The following is a 13970-nucleotide window of genomic DNA, read 5'->3' on the forward strand; positions in this document are numbered from 1 at the left end:
TCGGGATAGGACAAGGGGCAAGGGATGGAAACTGCAGCAAAGGAAGTTCCACCTCAATGTGAGGAACAACTTCTGTACTGTAAGGGTTATGGAGCCCTGGAGCAGGCTGCCCAGAGAGGTTGTGGAGTCTCCTTCTATGGAGACTTTCAAGCTCTGTCCAGATGTGTTCCTGTGCCACCTGCACTGGATTCTATGGTCCTGCTCTGGCAGGGGATTTGGGCTGGAAGATCTCCAGAGGTCACTTTTGACCCCTGACATCCTGTGATCTGAACAAGCTGTCTCATCAGAGCTCACTCTCATCCTGACTGCAGTGGTGAATCTGTCAGTGGTCCTACCCAGTGATCCAGTTTTGCTGCTGACAGGCTACAGGAGCTCCTGTCGCTGAGAGCTGCTTCCGTTTGTTTAGGTTGGGTGCTGCTGACTTTGTTTTCATAGGTCCTGTCTAGCCAAGATTGGAACTATCTTGTTTGCATTTGATAACCACCATTGGAATTAGCATTCTGGGACTTTAGCCAAGGCTGTGTTTCTTATAGCTAGGACTGTAATGTAAATATGGCACGGACTTCAAGTCAGAAAGCATCACTGTGACCATCTAGACAAGTCTCCTGTCTGCCTTGGCTGGTAAGAGATTCTTGGATGAATCTCTGATGATGTCTAGAGTTCAACATCTTAGTCTGGAGAAAAGGAGGCTAAGGAGAGACCTTCTGGTGCTCTACAGCTCCCTGAAAGGAGGTTGGACTAAGCTTGGTCTTGGTCTCTTCTCCTGAGTAACAAATGACAAGGCCTCAGGTTGCTCCAAGGGATGCTTAGGTTGGACAGTAGAAGAAACTTTTTGACTGAAAGGGCTCTCAAGCAGTGGCACAGGCTGCCCAGGAAGGTGGTTGAATCTTCATCCCTGGAAGCATTTAAAAGACTATGGTACTGAGGGCCATGGTTTGGCACCAGTTATGGGGAAGTTAGAGACTAGTTGGGCTGGATGATCTTGAAGCAAACTGAAATGCTCCTGTGAGTCTGTAATCCCATTCTCTCTGCCAAATACTGCAGACTCACCTCCTTCACGATGCTCACAGCCCAGCCTTAGAACTGAGGCCATGCTAAGTGGCACGTTTCAAAGTGTGCTCTGCCTTGGGAGATGCCCTCTGCAGCAGCAGAACACATCAGGCTACCCTGGTGAGCTGCTCTAGCCCCATGACAGTGCCACCAAGCAGCCATGCTTGGCTGCCCTGGGCTTCCCTGGCTCTCCTTTGGGATCCCTGCTTAGCCAAGCTGGCTCTGCAGCCCCTGTGCCCACTGATCTGGTTGTGCTCCCATTTACACATCCATGGCCAAATGGGTCTGGCTGGGCTGGCTGCACCCTGCTTACACAGGCATCTCAGTCTCCATTCATGACCTCTTGTCTTCTCAATGCTCTCCCAATGCTTTCAATGTGTAACATCTGTTAGTAGCCATGGGCTTTTCTCACAGTTCTTGATAAAAATAGACATCTCTTTGTTGGTACAAGATGAAGCCCTGTGGAGCCTCTTGAAAATCACCAGGGATGTGTACCTCTGTATGTGTGGCTTAGATTTGGTGGCTGATGGCTTACCCAGTTTTTAATCAATGGATGTTTCCTGTTTCATTCTTTCTTAATGTGATGCAAAAGCATTACAGAAACCAGAGCTTATGATGTCAGTGCTGTCGTCTTTATCAGCCCAAACATGCCATGGCACTGGTAAGTGGCCAAGCTCTGCTCCTCATAAGCCCCTGTTGTTGTTACCTTTGCATGCTTTGCCCTTCAAGGGACAGGAAGTTCAGTCTGTAGCTGGTGGTGTGCTTTAGCTGGCAGGCTACTGTTGTTCTTTTGGGCAGAGCTGCAGAATGTCAAGCTTTGCAGGAAGGAAAAATTGAAAAAAGGAAAAGATAATATTTTGTGACAGATGTGATGCTTTCAGCTCCATTCTGAACTGGTGTGGGAGACCTGATTAGTGTACCCCAGCCAGGAGCTCAGCGCCTGCCTGTGAGTGTTTGAGGTTGTCAGGTGATGGGCAAAGGGTGACAGCTCTCTGCAGCTTTGCAGAAGCTTCTCAAGCAAGACATGCCCAAACTGCAGATAAATCACTATGAAGGCATTCAGGAGCTGGGATGTCCCAGTCTGCAGGGTGTCTCTGTAGTGGTAAAAGGTCCCTGTCCCTTCTGCCCAGGAGTTCTGTTTCCAGCCTCTGAGTGGTTGCAGCAGAAAAGATCCCCTCTTGGCTTTTCCCTTCAGCTTTGTACTATGCCAGTCCTACATTTCTTTTGAATTTTATTTCCAGCAGCAAGAAGTTGGTCCTTTCTTGGGTGCTTTGTGCTGTGGAGCAGGACTGGAACAAGAGCAGAGTGCTCCTGAGGCAGCTCTAAGGTGTCTGAGGCTTTGACTTTCCAGATGCAGGAGTTTGGGTCTTTGCAAGTCCTGTTACAGAACTATATTCCTGTGTTCTCTTCCAAGCATGATTGTGTATTTCCTGTGGCTGCATTTCTGTTTGGCTGCAAGTTCCAAGGAGAATGACTTGTTTTAAGTGACTTTTTAAAACCAGCCTGTGTCACTTGTGATAAAAAAACTAATACAAAGTGGAGTCGTTTAAAAGTCATCATCATCACATTTGTGCTCTCCCATTTAAGAGGTGTCAGCAGATCAGAGTGTATCTGGTTTGGCTGCCATTCAGCTTTGCTGCTGCTGCAAAGAAAATGCCAATAATTTACAGTGTATTTTAGTGGAACTGTAGAGCCACACAAACACTGCTGCTGGGTTTGAGCAGATTTGCCATTTGGACAGCTTTTCCCATTCAGAACACCCCTGATGCAAGGTGGGTGTTGTGTGGCTGCACTGGGGTTAGTTACAGTGAAGCTGTTGTATGATCTCTTAAGTGTCTGTGACTAGCTGAGCACCCTATCCCCTGCTGACAGTTACTGGTGGGTTGTAATTAGCTCACTGGTAAGAATATTTCCCTGTAAGTGTGTTTTACAAATTGAGGTGTGGAGTTGGCAGGCTATAACGAGGTGGGAAATGGTAGCAATCCTAGGATGAAAATGAAACGTGCTAGTTAAGCAGGACTGAATGCTGCAGGAGCCACACTCGGATTAGATCTGCTGGCGCAAAGCTAAATAAAACTCTCCTTGTTCTGCTAATTCTTTGTTCTGGATTAATGTTGACTGGCAAAGCTTATTGGCCAAATGAGCATTAACATTGACATGCAGCCTGGTAATGTGGGGTAAACAGCAAAGGCTGCAGTTGGGCTTGAAAGGCTGAGAAAGGTGGTGGTGCCCCTGCGGCTGGGCCTCCTTAGTGGGTGAGCAAAGGAACTCCTTTTCTTCTTTAGCAAAGGCAACACTTGGCAAGCACCCAGCAAAGAGAAACCAAAGGGCATTTCAGACCTGCAGAATTCATACCCTGTTTGGAAACCGAGGAGAGAAGCTGAGAGGAGAAAACAGATGGATGGCTTCTCTCTGCCATGCAAAGCACCCTGCTGTTGTACTGGGCTGGAGAGAGGTTGCATCAGGGGTGTGGTACTGGGCAACAGCAACCTTCTGAGAGCATCTCCTCCCGTCATGCAGCTTCAGCTCTCTGAAGATTATTTTTAGGCAGCAGCACTGAAATTTCTGCTTTTGCTCTGGTCCAGGCCAGAGGACTGGAGCACAGCCCTGTGAGGAGCAGCTGAGGGAGCTTGGGGGTGTACAGCCTGGAGAAGAGGAGGCTCAGGGCAGACTTTATTGCTCTCTGCAACTACCTGAAAAGAGGTTGTAGCCAGGAGGGGGTTGGTCTCTTCTCCCTGGCACCCAGTGACAGAACAAGGCATGGATTTCTGGTGGTTTGTTTTGTCTCCTTTCTGGGTGGGCAGAGGTGATCTGCTGCCTTGGGATCTCTGCAGCCTTTTTGCACATGGATTGCCTTTGAAAAAAGTGACTGTGAGGAGAACCTGAACTGTTTCTGGGATTTCTTCTTCCAAGCTGGGGTGAAATCTGTGAAGCACTGGCAATTAAGAGAGTTAATGGAGTGCTACGTGCAATTAGTTCAATTGCTTGTGACAAGACTTCTTTTGTTTGGCCATAGGTTATGATGGCAGCAGCTGTGCTGGGAGATTTTAACTTGTAAAACACAGACTGTACCCCTGCTGTTGTGTTTCTTAGGTGCTTTCATGGCTCTTGTGTTCAGATCTATGTTTTGAGATGAGCAACAAGTTCTCCATGGGACAGCAAAGTAGCCTTATGGCCAAGAAGGCCAATGGAATCCTGGGGTGCATTAAGAAGTGTGTCCAGCAGATCCAGGGAGGTTCTCCTCCCATTCTACTCTGCCCTAGGGAGGGCCTGCCTGTAATATTATGTCCACTTCTGGGCTCCCCAGTTCAAGAGGGACAGAGATCTGCTGAAGAGAGTCCAGCAGAGGGCTACAAGGATGCTGAAGGGACTAGAACATTGCCTGATGAGGAGAGGCTGAAAGCCCTGGGGCTGGTTAGGCTGGAGAAGAGAAGACTGAGAAGGGATCTGATAGGAGGAAGTTCTTCACAGAGAGTGATTTCCCATTGGAATGGGCTGCCCAGGGAGGTGGTGGAGGCACCGATCCTGGGGGTCTTCAAGAAAAGACTGGATGAGGCACTTAGTGCCATGGTCTGGTTGACTGGATAGAGCTGGGTGCTAGGTTGGACTGGATGATCTTGGAGGTCTCTTCCAACCTGGTTGATTCTATGATTCTATGAAATAGCTGAGGTTCAGGAAGGAAGGGACAGGGACAGCCTCTGCTCACTTGTGCCCTGGCATAGAACAAGGGGCAGTGGATGGAAACTGCAGTACAGGAGGTTCCACCTCAACAGGAGGAAGAACTTCTTTACTATAAGGGTTATAGAGCTCTGGAGCAGGCTGCCCAGAGAGATTGTGAAGTAGATTCCATGATTCTGCTCTAGCAGGGCAGTTGGACTTAGAGATCTCCAGAGGTCCCTACCATCCTGTGATCTTGTGAGATGTTGATTCCCCTTCTTGCACCTCGCAGCACGAGGGTTTTTTGGAGTTCTGACATTCAGTGGAAGATGTGAATCTCGTTGTTCCTCAGCCATAAGACTTTGCAATGTCCCTTATGCAATTTTAAAAGTACCAGGCTGTACTTGTGTCCACCAAAAGAAGCAAGCTCAGCTTTTCCCGCAGTGCCAGATTTAGCCCTAAAGATCTGAGTTCCTCAGCTCCTTATTTGCTGTGGATTTCTAGCATCTGCTCAGATCAGGGAAGGTCTCAGACTGTTCTGCAGCTCCTGTTCATTGACTGGTGAGCATCCTCGGGGGCGAGGGCTGCTTTTGATGCATTTGGGCAACGAGTTAGCACTGCCAACCCTCGCTGCGCTTCGCTAGCACCGCTAACAAATAGCAGGCTGCAACTTCAGCGAAGGTAACTTGGTGAAAAAGAATGTTGGCTGAATGCTGATACATAATGAAGCTGTAAAATTACTTCTCCTGATTTGCAGCTTGTCTAAAGGCATCTGCTGTTTGTTTGCAGGAAGATGATGCTCTTTGGGATTGCTTTAAGTGATATATGCAGGGCGTGGGATTAAAAGGTCCAGAATGCCATTAACTATTCATAGCATAGGCATAACAAAAATAAAGGTACAGAGCTGGTGCACAGAGCATCCACTTCAGTCATATCTTGAGCTCTTCACAGTCCCAGCTGCTGCCTGTCTCAGCCTGCTCTCAGTTAACTCTTTGCCAGAAATCCTGGACTCCTCTGACAGTGGCTTAGGCCTGGCTTAATGTGAAACCCGAAAGGCAGTTGCACTAGATGAGTAAAGTTTTCCTTTTCAATACAAATATGTTGTGGTTTTGTCTTCTCAAATGTGTTACTGTTCACTTTTGTTTCTGGTGGCCTTTGAAGCTTGACAATTTAAACCTGTCAAAGGTGGTATTACAGCAAGGAGTTCAGTCCCGTGCTTCCCAGCTGATGCATCCCAAGTTCTCTCAGCAAGGCAAATTGGTGGCTTATGCTGCAGGATGTCTGGAGAGGCTGCTGTCTGTTCCCACCAAGCTGAGTATCTCACTATTCAACTCGTGACCACAGGGCACACCAGAAGTGCACTTCTGGTGAGGAACCCTCAGTAAACCACAAGTTGGCTGCACTGGAGGAATCTGTCAGTGGACCCTCCCTGCGGATTTTCTATCTGGATGTGATCCCCAGTTAGAGGAGTACAGAGCTGGCACCGAGATGTGAGAATGTAATGAAATGAGCAGATGTTCAGTCTGATATTTAACTTCTGTTCCTGTGTCAGAACTGCCTCCTCAGTTTCTTTTTCTTCACCATTAATATGGGTAAGACATGTTACAGCTTCTGCATGGCAGACACGAGCCCTTCCCTACTCACCTACTGATCCTGTTGACTTTGCCAGACAGACCTTAGTCTGCTCCAAAATGAGGACTGTGTCCTGTTAGGCAGAATTAATTAACCATCAGAAAACACAATTCTGTCAGTTCAAGCATTTAAAATCCCCCAACCCCAATACCTATAGGTTAGGTGGACACAGAAGTGGAAGTCCAGAAGCAGCCAAGAGGTCGAGTTCAGACATCCAGGTTGTGTGCTGGGGAAGGAAACATGCTTCTACAGAAGTGTGTGCAGGTGAGGAGAAGGCTTTCAGGTGTCCCTGGGAAAGGCTACAAACAGGAAAGAGACAGCTTGGACCTGTCAGGGCTAGGGAAGGTCTCCATCAAAACAGCAAAGAATCTTAGAGCAAGAGCAGAGGATTTGGGACTGAAACCAGCAGCCCAGTCAGGCTGCCTAGCAAGCCTGAGTTTATTCTTAAGCCAGTGACACTTTCAAGGGAGCATCATTTTGGTAAGAATTACTGAGAATAAGATTTTAAAAGGAGGAACTCAAAGAGCTGCAGCAAAACTGCAGTTTTCTAGTCTGGTCTCACCCTGCTCTTCCATGGCTGTGACTTTTTGCGTGGGCTTATTTTTGTTGCTTTCCTTTGATCTCCTTTCCTCGTGGAGGGAGGATGTGTATTCCCAAAGCTGCTAGCCCCCCCACAAGTAACTTGACTTTGGTCATTCATCTTCCTTAGAAATCTCCTGAAGACCCAGGTGAAAGGCAGACTCTTGGCTGTGTAACTTTGAAAGTCTTAGTCAGAGCCCATATGTTACAACCTGGAGGAAACTGTGCTTGGGGATGACTAACAGAACATGTTCCTGCTGTTAATTTGGGTATCATTCCAGAAATCTCATTTGTAAGCTTTCCCTTTCACATTGTTAACACATTTACTTACTAATTCCAGTCCTTGCTGTTGTTCCTAGCTTAAGGAACTTAACAAAGGGGTAAAGTTTATATTAACAGAGAGAGGTTTTAACCTGCCCTGCCTGCATCAAGCAGGGATGAGCAGAGCATGCATGTTGGATATTGGCATGATAGGAAATTCACTTTGGTGTAGCTTCCTGCTGCTCAGGTCTCTCCAAACGGATGTGTAATTTACCAGGAGCGAGGCCATGAAGAACTAGCCAGGAGTTGTTTTTTCCTTCCAATAGCTCTCGGTGGTGTGAAGCTGGAAACAGGCCATGCAGTTAGGCTCTGATGTGCAGCAGGACAGCCAGGAAAATTAAGGGAGGAAAAAAAAAAGGTAGCTTAGCGTTTCTGACCTCTTCTCCCGGCTCACTTAGTGCCTCTCCGCTTGCCCTTCAGAGTGCATCGTGTGACCCTGCCCCAGTTAATGCCTGTTATTGATCCGAGGGGTGCAGCGCTGGAGCCCTGAGCCAGCCTGGCTGTGCCCGAGCCGCACCCTGGCTGCTGCTGCCTGTTGTGGGCTGCTCCGGCAGCGTCTAACCGCAGCAGCTGGAGTAATAAAATGCCCACACAGGGGCAAGGCAGCGACCACAGAGCAGCGCAGCCCTTTTAAAGCAGTCTGCTCCGCAGGCTGCACGGCAGCTGGTGCGGTCTGCTGCGCGCTCCTGCGTTTGGTGTGGCTTGGGGCTTTGCTTGCTGCTGGGCAGCACTCTAGAGCTATGGCAGTGCAGCACTGGAGCATAGCATTGTAGAATCAACCAAGTTGGAAGAGACCTCCAAGATCATTCAGTCCAACTATCACCCAGCCCTGTCCAATCAACCAGACCATGGCACTAAGTGCCTCATTCAGTCTTTTTTAGGGACGGTGACTCCACCACCTCCCTGGGCAGCCCATTCCAAGGGCAAGTCACTCTCTCTGTGAAGAACTGCAGAAGTGAGTGAGCTTGCCCCGAGTTTGTATTTGCAAAGCTGAGCAGCTGAAGCTCAGGGAGAAGCAGCTCATTGTTACTGTGTCCTCTCCCACCAGTGGTGCCCCTGACAAAGTCTGTACTGAAGCCTTTCAAACCGACAATTCTTCGCAGTTTATGAAGGGTGCTGCACTTTGGCCACAACAACCCCATGCAGAGATACAGGCAGAGCAGCCAGACAGAGAGGGATCTGGGGGTGCTGATTGATACCTGCCTGAACATGAGCCAGCAGTGTGCCCAGGTGGCCAAGAGAGCCAGTGGCATCCTGGCCTGCATCAGGAATGGTGTGGTCAGCAGGAGCAGGGAGGTCATTCTGCCCCTGTACTCTGCATTGGTTAGACCACACCTTGAGTACTGTGTTCAGTTCTGGGCCCCCCAGTTTAGGAGGGACATTGAGATGCTTGAGCGTGTCCAGAGAAGGGCAACGAGGCTGGGGAGAGGCCTTGAGCACAGCCCTACGAGGAGAGGCTGAGGGAGCTGGGATTGGTTAGCCTGGAGAAGAGGAGGCTCAGGGGTGATCTTATTGCTGTTTACAACTACCTGAGGGGTGGTTGTGGCCAGGAGGAGGTTGCTCTCTTCTCTCAGGTGGCCAGCACCAGAAGGAGAGGACACAGCCTCAGGCTGCACCAGGGGAGATTTAGGCTGGAGGTGAGGAGAAAGTTCTTCCCTGAGAGAGTCATTGGACACTGGAATGGGCTGCCCGGGGAGGTGGTGGAGTCGCCGTCCCTGGAGCTGTTCAAGCAGGACTGGACGTGGCACTTGGTGCCATGGTCTGGCCTTGAGCTCTGTGGTAAAGGGTTGGACTTGATGATCTGTGAGGTCTCTTCCAACCCTGATGATACTGTGTGATACTGTGACAAAGAAACAAGTTACATATACACAAACCCAGCAGCTGTCTCCCTTCTTGCTTGGTTCTGTTTAGCTTCAGCTCGCCTGGAAAAGCTGAACCAGCGCAGCATAATTTCTGTGGACTTCCGAAGGTTGAAGTTTATTTTAGAAACCTTGGTGCTAAGTAGGAGGCTGAAGAAGCTTTCAGTTATTTGACATGGAGTTACAGGACTTTGTGTCCCAGCAAGGAGGGAAAGTGCCAAGAAGTGTGAGTGCCTTAAACCGAGAGGAAGCCTGCAGGTGTCCGCACACTACAGCGATTCCTCCTGGATCACGTGGAGAGGAATGCTTTCCAAGTTTCAGATCTCCTGTCTTGAGGAAGTTCTGAGTCACTCTAAGGTCACAAATGCAGTGAAGTAGACTTAGCAACAGGCTTGTTTGTCATTTCAGCACGATGCTGCTGTTGCACTCATGAGGCCGTCGAGGAGCAGGATTATCATGTGTGACTTGCCCTCCCTGAGCCTCCTTCTTCAGCTCTATGGTGCTGTAAACATCTGCTGCTACAGGTAGTAATCATAGCATCAGTCAGGGTTGGAAGGGACCACAAGGATCATCTAGTTCCAACCCCCCTGCCATGGGCAGGGACACCTCACACTAGATCAGGCTGTCTACAGCCTCATCCAGCCTGGCCTTAAACACCTCCAGGAATGAGGCTTCCACCACCTTCCTGGGCAACTCATTCCAGGCTCTCACCACCCTCATGCTGAAGAATTTCTTCCTAACATCCATCCCCATTCTAGCTTTGTTCCACTCCCCCTCAGCCTATCACTACCTGACATTATAAAAAGTCCCTCTCCAGCTTTCTAGTAGTCCCCTTCAGATACTGAAAGGCCACCATGGAGCCTTCTCTTCTCCAGACTGAACAGCCTCAACACCCTCAGTTGCTCCTCATAGGAGAGGTGCTCCAGCCCTCTGATCATCCTCATGGCCCTTCTCTGGACACCTTCCAGCACATCCATATCCTTTTTGTAACAGGGGCTCCAGAACTAGATGCAGTACTCCATCTGGGCTCTCACCAGTGTTGGGGGGGATCTCTTCCCTCCTGGGTGAAGATAGAAACTTGCTTTGCTTCCCCCCTCAGTTTTGATGACTTTGCTTGGAGTGATGCCTTAACAGCAGTGAAATGGGTTAACTTTTTTTTTTGTGTGACCCATCTTAAAATTTCATGTCCTGAAGTTGTTTCAGGCTTTTCCACCCTCTTAGCTTCGGCAAAAGGATATTTTTGCCTTGTGTGGTTTACACAATGGGGAATAAGTCTCTGTGACCACAGTGAAGGGTTTTGGGCTTGGATTCAACCCTGAGTGAGTCCCAGAGTTAAACAGGTGGTTCGGCTGCTTCAGAGCAGAAAATAGTTCAAGTGTTAAGCCCTTTCAGAAACACCTTATGCATTAGTCTTGTGTGTCAGGTTCAGCCTGGAGAAGTTTAAAAAAGGTGGTCTGTTAGAGCCTCAGAGACCCCTGTTGTGATGGGGAACATGGCAGCTGAGTGATGGGGGCTTCTCTGCCCCAAGCCCTGTCTTTATCTTCCCTGCCCTTGCCTGTCACGGGTTGGTGCTATGGGCCCAGGCTTTCTCCCAGGAAAGATGCTCAGCTCTCATTCTGATGAAGAAATGCAGATTCTTTCTCCTGTGGTTATAGAGAAAACACATACTTGTCTTCCAGAATCACTTGGGTGCAGTTGCTCAACTTGCTGTCATAGTAGTTGGAATGAACAGCAGCCCAAGCAACTCCAGGAGAACATACAGGCTGTGTCTGTGCCTGCTGAGGGCTTGTTTTAAAAGTGACCCTTCCAGCAGCAGTGGAAAAGGTCTCCAGTGGAATCTGGAAATGAAAGTCAAAGAGTATATCTGCTATGGAGACTCTGAGAGAGTTGGGGCTGTTCAGTCTGGAGAGGCTCTAGGGAGACCTTATTGTGGCCTTCCAGCACCTAAAGTGGGCTACAAGAAAGCTGGGGAGGGACTTCTTGAGCTGTCAGACTGTGGTGGGGCTGGGAGGAATGGATCCAAGCTAGAGGAGGGGAGTGTTAGATGGGGTGTTAGGAAGAAGTTCTTCACCATGAGGATGGTGAGATGCTGGAACAGATTGCTCAGGGAGATGGTGGAAGCCTCTTCCCTGGATATTTTGATGGCCTATTTGGATGTGGCTCTGAACAACCTGATCTAGTGTGAGGTATCCCTGCCCATGGCAGGGGGCTTGGAGCTACAAGATCCTTGGGGTCCCTTCCAGCCCTGGCAATTCTTTAATTCTGTAACTTTATCTCTTTTTTAATTATAAGGTTTCTATAAAACTGCTGATCTGTGTCACTGCCTTTACCCTTCTCTGCTAGCCCACACGATGCCCTTCCTGTCTCACACAGGGCTTGCTCCTTTTCCTCCTTAGCAGCAGTGCATCTGATTTATTCTACAAGGTTTAAATTAAGAGGAAACTCAGCAGTAGGGCAAGAAGTGATGGATTTGAAAGCAATTCTCAGGCTCTTCTCTCCCGACTCATTAGCCTGCTTTTTTGCTTGTCTTTTTTTTTTTTTAGCATAGGAAAAGCCACAGTTGCTACCCTAATGCTCCCCCCACGCATGCACAGCCCTCAGGAAGCAGGTTTTCTGTCTTACAAGCAGAGCCAAACCATAATCATCTGCTGGGAAGAGGCCAGTGGAGGGGCTACAAAGCTGCTGAGGGGACTGGGGCATCTCTTCATGAGGAAAGGCTGAGAGCCCTGGGGCTGTTAGCGTGGAGGAGAGCAGCCTGAGAGGGGATCTGATCAATGCTCAGCAAGAGCTAAAGGACCTGTGGGGGGCAAGAGGATGGGGCCAGACTCTACAGTGGTGTTTACTGACAGGTCAGCAGGCACAAACTGGAACCTAGGGGATTTCATCTGAAGATAAGGAAACATTTATTTGCTGTGACAGTGCTGGAGCCCTTGAGGAGGCTGCCCAGAGAGGTTGCAAAGTCATCAGCTCTGGAGAGATTCCAAACCCACCTGCTCGTTGTAATTCTGAGCAAGCTGCTGTGGGAGCAGCAGGATGTTGGACTAGACCCCCAGAGGCTTCTTCCAGCCCCCACTATACTGGAATTCTGTAATCATAGAATCACAGAATGGTCTGGGTTGGAAGAGACCTCCAAAGCTCATCCAGTCCAACCCTCTCTGCAATAATTATAATTCCAACTTGGATTTCCCTCCTATGAAGTCTGTGTAAAGCTGACTGGCTTGAAGCCATGGAAATTCTTATTCCTGTGTTGAGTTCTTGGTGATCACAGATGAAGGCAAGCTACCAAATGACACTGGCCTCATCCCTCTGCATCTTGGTTGGAAATCAGCTGAGTGCCAGCTGAATGCACTGCATGTATACTGTTATAGACAAGGCTAAGGGAACTGAGAAAAGGGAAATGTCTGAGGCTAAAGCATGAGCTAAATAATCTTAGTGATTTGTGAGCCTTTGCTTCTGCAAGAGCAAGTTACACGACTGTGCCTTTAAAAAACAAAAAAGCTTCATTTCTAGAGCAGTGAAGGGAATTGCTCCCAGCTCAACCACTTGTCCAGGGAAGACAAACCAGACAGTGTCACTGAAACTTTGGTGAAACTCCTGTCTTGTCCTTCTACATTGTCCAAAGAGGCTAGAGCGTGCATCTGAGCTGTGCTTGTAGGCATCTCTAGGTGGCTAATGAGGTGAAGGCTTCTGCTGACCTGCCAGGAGATAGGCTCTGCATGCTCCTGACAGAGCCACTTCACAACCTGGAGTTCCTAGTAATGCTCCTAATTTTCCCTAGTCAAAACAGAGAAGTAGAGCCTGTCATTCTGTGATGGTGTGATCAAGCAGGTAGATGAGGGACGTTGTTTACCTTGACTTCAGCAAGGCTTTGGCCACTGTCTGCCATAGCATCCTCATAGGTAAGCTTGGTGGGTCAGATGAGTCGACAGTGAGGTGGATTGAAAATTGGCTGAGTGACAGAGCTCAGAGGGTTGTGATCAGTGGTTGCAGAGTCCAGGTGGAGGCCTGTAGCCATCACTGTTCCTCAGGGCTGGGTCCAGTCTTGTTCAGCATCTTCATCAATGAAGGGATGGAGTGGACCCTCAGCCAGTTTGATGCCAAACTAAGAGTGTCTGACACCCAGTGCTGCCATCCTATGTGACCTGGGCAGAGAGGAACCTCATGAACTGCAACAAGGGCAAGCGTAGATGATCCTCAGGGGTCCCTTACAACCCCCATCATGGTGAGATTCTGTGGCCTTCCTCCCATTTGTCAGAGTAAGTCTTTCCATGTCACCTGCAGAAGAGGCTGCAGACCAGTTTCAGATCCTTCCTTTGTGCACTCCAAAGAGAAGTCTGTACACCTGAGTAGAAGAGCAAACACAACAAAGATGGTTTGTGCTTTCGGCAGGGAGGTGTGGGTTTAATTTTTCCCTAGAGACATAGAATCAGTCAGGGTTGAAAGGGACCCCAAGGATCATCTAATTCCAAGCCCCACCGTGGGCAGGGAATGGTCTGTGCAGCCCAGTGTGGCGTCTGGGGGACCTCAGCTGGTGCTTGCTGCCATCGCTTGCCAGGAGCCACGGTGGAAGGTGGTGAGCAGTCCCAGCCATCAAAGACGGCAGCAGCTCAGTTGTGAGGACATTCAGACATGGAACCGAGAGCCTGGGGGGGTGTTGATCGCTCGGGCAAAGAGCCTCACAAATAGGAAGCAAGAAGTCAAGAGCTGCGAGCCGATCCAGCGAGCCAGGGGTGGGTTTGTGTCGCCTGCAGTAGGAGCGCACAGCGCGGCACAGACGCCTCTTTGTTCGCGGGCGAGGCTTTGTCTCCTTGCCGCTGGCTTTGGGCGGCTGCCCTGGTTCATACTCATCTGTTGCTCCCCTCTTACATAAAT

The 13970-nt window shown here is 49.3% G+C and overlaps 1 protein-coding gene across 12 annotated transcripts in view; it reads left to right on the forward strand.

The window, feature by feature from the left end:
* Window positions 1–13970, forward strand: part of WNK2 (WNK lysine deficient protein kinase 2) — a 124189-nt gene that overhangs the window by 29864 nt on the left and 80355 nt on the right. The gene's annotated exons all lie outside the window — the stretch shown is intronic.

The sequence above is a fragment of the Pogoniulus pusillus genome, chromosome 16 (genome assembly GCF_015220805.1).
Source record: "Pogoniulus pusillus isolate bPogPus1 chromosome 16, bPogPus1.pri, whole genome shotgun sequence".
Classification (NCBI taxonomy): domain Eukaryota; kingdom Metazoa; phylum Chordata; class Aves; order Piciformes; family Lybiidae; genus Pogoniulus; species Pogoniulus pusillus.